The sequence below is a fragment of the Otolemur garnettii genome, unplaced genomic scaffold (assembly GCF_000181295.1).
Source record: "Otolemur garnettii isolate 467f Iridium unplaced genomic scaffold, OtoGar3 scaffold00118, whole genome shotgun sequence".
NCBI lineage: Eukaryota > Metazoa > Chordata > Mammalia > Primates > Galagidae > Otolemur > Otolemur garnettii.
In genome coordinates, this window is record NW_003852513.1 from 3471447 (window position 1) to 3477743 (window position 6297).

Genomic DNA, 6297 nt, shown 5'->3' on the forward strand with positions numbered 1-6297 from the left:
GAGGAATTCCTGAAGATATGGCAGAAGTCAATGTAAACCTTCCCTGAAAGCATACTTAGTCCTGAGGAAACTGTCACAGAACAACGAATCCATCATGAGCGTATGACTTGCATAGAAGGAAGGATAAGACCCACCCCAAGAGAGGTGGCTGTGCCAGCTGTCAACTTACTGATTCTCAGGTCCTACCTGTGTTGCCTCATTGTTGTCAGGGGAGCTGAAATCTTTGCCAGTCCATGTGATAGGCAGGCTTTGTGGATAGAAGGCGCTGGAGTGGCCCGGCACATGACAGTGGAGACGGGCTTTTCTTTCTGGTCACTGACCTTTTCTTCCTCCAAAAGTCCAGCTATCAGTGGCGTGTGGAGACCCCCTGGAGCTCGCCATGCAGTGCGTTTCTCTGGCCCCACCCGTGAGCAGTTTTCCCCTTCTTGGTCCAACTTAACCCACACCCAGCAGGCAGGTTCTAGTGGCCAGCTCCAGCCACGGCACCTCTGGACATGTTCCTGCACCTCAGGCTTATTAATTACAGCCTGCACCTGTAGGCTAATAATTGCATCCTCTCCACGGAGCTCTGAATATCAGCTTCAGTGGAGGTGGGGCCGTTTCCAAATTTGTTGCTTCTTTAGCTACATCTCTTAGTCTTAGAGGTAATACTCATTTCCTACCTTTGCTATTAGAATCTGTAGAGATTTTTACCTTTTTTTGTTAACCACCTTCTACTAGTTAATAATTCTTTTTATATTAAGTTGTCTCTGTTCAAATTACTGATGTGTTTTCTTGTCTCCTGAGTGGACCCCAACTACTATAGTAGCAGACATAATAAGCAGAAAATTTGTGTCCTAAGAATATCAGATAAAGAGCAATCTGAAAGTTATTATAAAATAAGTATGCTTAAAATGACTAAAATATTTTAAAAAATAATATAGACCATGAAGAAATAGTAGGGTTCTATAGAAAATGAAAGATTGAAAAAGAATTAAGTGAAATATTTAGAATTTACAAAAAGTAGTCATTAGTTAAGAATTAAGTGGCTAGGTCAAACATTCGATTAAGATCTCAGTTAAGAGAAAACTGGTGGCTTCCAAAATAGTCCTGAGGAAGTTGCCCAGGAGGCAGCAAAGAGACAAGAAACACAAAATTAAAAACAAAGACAGTGCCACAGAATGCAGTGCCGTGAGCAAGTGCAACGTGCTCTAATGATAATTTCCCTTCTTTATTTATTTTTATTTTTATTTTTTTTCTCTGTGCTAACAATATAGCTTTAAAAGAAGTAAAAGAAAATTCTGCATTTTTATACTTTCCCTTCTTTAAATGTATAGATAAGGGTTGGACTTAGCAGCTCACATCTGTAATCCCAGCGTCTTAGGAGGCCAAGAGAGGTGGATCACTTCAGGCCAAGAGTTCAAGACCAGCCTGTGCAATGATGTGAGATCTCATCTCTACAAAAAAAAAATTAAAAAAGTAAACATATAGATAAATTTCCAGAAAGAGAGAAAGAAAAGAAAGAAATGGAGAGGAGGCACTATTTGAATAGAGATTAGCTGAACTGAAGAAATAGCAGTAGGGTTTATTCCAGGATTAGAGGGATGATTGAACTTTATAAAGCATGATACAATTTATTATATTAACATATTCAGAGAAAAATATACCCATCTAAGTATACATAATAGATCCAACAGCTATTTATGTTAACAAATCTTATAAGACTATGAATAGAAATGTACTTCCTTTTATAATAAAAAAGGATGTACCCGAAACTATGTAAACCTCACATTTAGTGGTGAATCATGAAAAGCATTCTCTTAAAGTCAGAAATAATTTAAAGATCCCTGCCATCACCACTTCCATTCAGTGTTGTGCTGAAGGTCCATGGAAGCTCAAAAAGAAATGAAAATAAGGAAGAGATTGTACAAGGCATTGAAAAATAAAAAAAACATCACTATCACAGATGATCTGATTATCTACACATGAAATTTAAGAGAATACACTTATAAACTAGTAGAAATAACCAGAAAGTTCATCAAAATTGCTGTCTACTTAGCCAGGCATCCTGCTGTGCCCCTGTAGTCCCAGGTACTTGGGAGGCTGAGGCAAGAGGATTGCTTGAGCCCAAGAGTTTGAGGTTGCTGTGAGCTGTGATAACACCACCACAGCACTCTACTCAGGGCAACCACGTGAGACTCTGTCTCTAAATAAATAAATAAGCAAGATTGCTGTCTATGAAACTATATATAAAAATTAATAGAAAATTGGTTTAAAGATTTAATTTAAAAGCTGGGCACAGTGGCTCACACTTGTAATCCTAGCACCTGGGAGGGCGGGTGGATTACTTGAGCGAGGAGTTGGAGACCAGCCTGAGCAAGAGTGAGATGCTGTCTCTACTAAAAACATAGCCAAGTATGCTAGTAGGTTCCTGTTGTCACAGCTACTTGGGAGGCTGAGGCAAGAGTAACACTTGAGGTTGCTGTGAGCCATGATGCCACAGCACTCTATCAATGTGGACAGAGTGGAAAGAAAAAAAGGTTTAGTTTAAAAATAATCTTATTCTTCATATCCATGAAACTACAAAATATATGAAATTAAATTTAACATATGTATGACTTTTTTTGAGAAATGTATAAAATTTTATTGAAAGATATGTAAGAAAACTTAAATAAATAAAGAATTATACCATATATTTGGATAGGAAGATTCAGGATTTTAAAATTTTGATTCTCCCTAAAATATATAAAAACCAAAACCAGTTCAATCTGATTCTTAATTTTTTTCAGAACCTGACATGTTCTTTCTAAAATTTATGTGTAAGAGTAGACAAAGGAAAATATTTTAAAGAAAGTTAAGAGAATGAACTTACTGCATCATTTATCAAGTCTTGTTATAAAGGTGTAATAGTTAAGATATGCTGTACCAATGTAATAAGGCAGGGGGCCTAGACTCAGCTGTGTATGGGAGGTAAGTGGCTTTCAAGTCAAAAGAGAAAGATAAAATAAATAGAAGATTAAGTTATCATAGAGAAAAAATAAATTTGTATGTCTGCCTTTCACCATGCACAAAAATAAATCCTAAGTGGGTTAAAAATGCAGAGACAAATGGAAAAATGTAAAAGAAAACTGAGGAGAACAGCTTTATAAATTTGGGGAGTAGGGAGAGAGTTCTTATGAGACTCAAAAAGTACAAAATAAAATTATTGATAACTTTAATTAATTAAAATTTTACAAAGAGGTGGCTAACACATAGAAAATATTTTGTAAAATTTTGTAATGAATGTTTTGTAAATAAAGGTACCTTTAGCTATCATTTCTCATTTTCCCTATGTATGGCACCTTTACAAGAAACCATTGGAATACCCTACAGAAAAGATAGGTTGAGAAAAAAGAACCTAAGATGAAAAGATTAAGATGTAGACTAAAAGAAGGTATTTGTAATTCAAGCAACCAAAAGATTAGTAAGCAGAATGCATATTAAATAAAAACAGTAAAGCAATAAAAAGGAAACATTTCAATAGATAATGGACAAAGGGTATGAAAAGTCAATCAGTAGAAGAAGAAATCTTTAAGGTCGATAAGTACATAAAATGTTGCAAAACCTCATTGATCGTTACGGGAGAGGAAACTGAAAACAAAATGGGACAACATTTCATAAGCAGCAGATTCGCAAAATTTAAAAACTGATCATATGAAGTGTTGGCAACAACACAGGAACACATGAACTTTCTAAGATAGGAAATACTATAAAGTATAATGTTGGGTGGAAAAACACAAGTTGTAAAAGCGTATGGTATAATAACATTTAGATAAATGGTAAAAATATATAAGAACAATAGTATATATTTATAGCTATATACATATATACTTGATGAAAAATATGGCGAGGAAGGGCACATAGTGCTTGTGGTGATTCTTCTAGGGAGGGAAGGAAAAGCTCCACTAACATTTTGTTCATTTGTCTTTGCTACATTTTATTTTATAAGCATTTGAGACAAATATTGTCAAATATCAACATTTGTTAAATTAGGAGGAAGGGTACATTATGGCATATTACATTATTATCTGTAATTTCCATATGTTTGAAATAGTTTGTAGTTAAAATTAAAATATTTATTTAAATAAAAGGAAGAGACAAAGATATTAAGGTCTTTTACCCAGTCCTGTGTATGACCCACAGCATGAATTTGAGACAGTGACTATGGTCTTAGATAAAGTCTTGAGTCTTGAAACTAACATAGACAAATAAAAAGCATTGTTTGCTTGATGAATTTGGACATAATCACCTGATTAAGGTAAGAAACAGTTGTATTGCTTGAGAAACCCACAGCAAAATGCTAACAATGCTAATCAATTTGATATGAAAAATGTTGCATATTATAAAACATTTGGGCTATTAAAGCCTTGGTATCAAATTCAATTGAATTAATTTCAAAAATGTAGTTTTTGTTGAGAGAAAAAGATTAAGCAATTTGTTTTAATTTAGTTTTTATAAAACGATATGTAGAAAGTTGGAAAAAAAGTAGTTTTGAATAGAATTTTAGGACTTTGAAAAGAAGGGAAGAAAATCTCTTTCATAAATTTACAGATTTTTGGAGTTCAGATATTCCATTTGCCTGCAAAGGTTAGGTTCCCAAAACCTTCATGGTGAGGGAGTTTCTTGGAGTTTTATTTATTTTTGAGTTAGGGGATGTTAGGACCTAGTAGAAAAATAAGATAGAAGATTTAAAGAAAAAACACATCAAAGTCACAGAGCCAGTGCTGTGGCTCATGATCATCTGATTAAGGCTGGTGACAGGACTGTCCCAGCAATTCCATATATTAGAACTGGAATCATCACAGTTGCTGAAATGTTTAGAGAAGGAAATTCCTTCATACTCAGATTTCATGTAAAAGGAACCCCTGGTTGGGGAGAGAGAACTCTAAACATATCTGACTGCATTAAACCATAGAATTATAGAATCCTATGTTATTAAAGCTGGAAGAAACCTTATAAGTTTCTAGTTTAACCTTTTCATTTTTCATCTGCGGCAGGAATATTTAAAGCTGTGTCTAAGGCACAATTGGCTCAACTCTTTTCTAATTTATCTTGACAGTCGTAACAGTTAAACCAATTGTGTGTGTAGAGAGACATAGACAGTTCTCCAGTGGGATATTAACCTCTTGATACATTATTTTAAATATCAGTCATAAAAAAGCCAAAGTTTAGAAGCCTAGCCTATGTCTTATGTCATACTGCATATTTTAAATGCACCATAGTTGAAATTTAAATGCCAAATTGTCTAGGTCTCACACGCTGCCAAATATGCCTTAAATAGACAAGGACTGTGCTATTTATAACCTACAGAGCACCATGAAAAACCTCATTTTCCTGAGTGTAAAGTGTGGAAGCTGGGATGAAAGAGAATGTTTCACTTCATTTATAAGCTTTAAAATATTAAAAATAAGGCATCCCCAACCAAGACCTGGCTTCCAACATTTGATGAGTATTTCTCTGACTGCTTGAACTGTCTCTTCGTATAAATGGTCTCATTATAGTTAGATTGCTTTTGGAAAGAGTTCTGAAAAATTGTCTTCCAGGTAGGTAGGTGTGAGAGGTACCCTAGGTGGGGAAATTTCCTGAGATGAATTTTTAAAAATCCATGCAGGTTTTGGGACATAAATGGAGAGAAACCTCTGGCGGCTGAGTGTGTAAGACAAAATGGGCTTGCCGGAAACACAGAAATGCTTTCAGGCTTCTAGACAGCGCGTGTACTTTCTTGCGGCAGAGGGAGATGAAACTGAATGCGCAGTGATTTCATTAGGGAACATATCTGTGAAAGGAAAGAGAGGAGCCTGGTGTGGCTGAGAGAATGTGAGACCACTAAGCGAGTCCGACTCTGAGTGAAAGAGGGAGAGAGGCTGTCTGGAAGGGTCCCGGGCAGCCCAGCAGTCCAAGGAGGGACTGACAGAGCCTCGGAGGGGGTCCCTGCACCTTGTCCATGTCTCCTGGGAATCAGGACCCTGTCTGCTCGAGACTGGTTCACACAGCCCTTGGCAGCTCCTAGAAAGTGGGGCCTTGGGGCCAAGGATTGCATGAAACAGCGGGGGGAGGGGCGGGACGGGGAGGGGGTGTGCCCTGGACCAATTCACTCCCTGTAACGGGATGTTGGCAACTTGGAAGCTACCTCCATCCACATGGGTAGTCTCTCCACCTCCATCCACATGGGTAGTCTCTCCACCTCCATCCACATGGGTAGTCTCTCCACCTCCATCCACATGGGCAGTCTCTCCACCTCCATCCACATGGGCAGTCTCTCCACCTCCATCCACATGG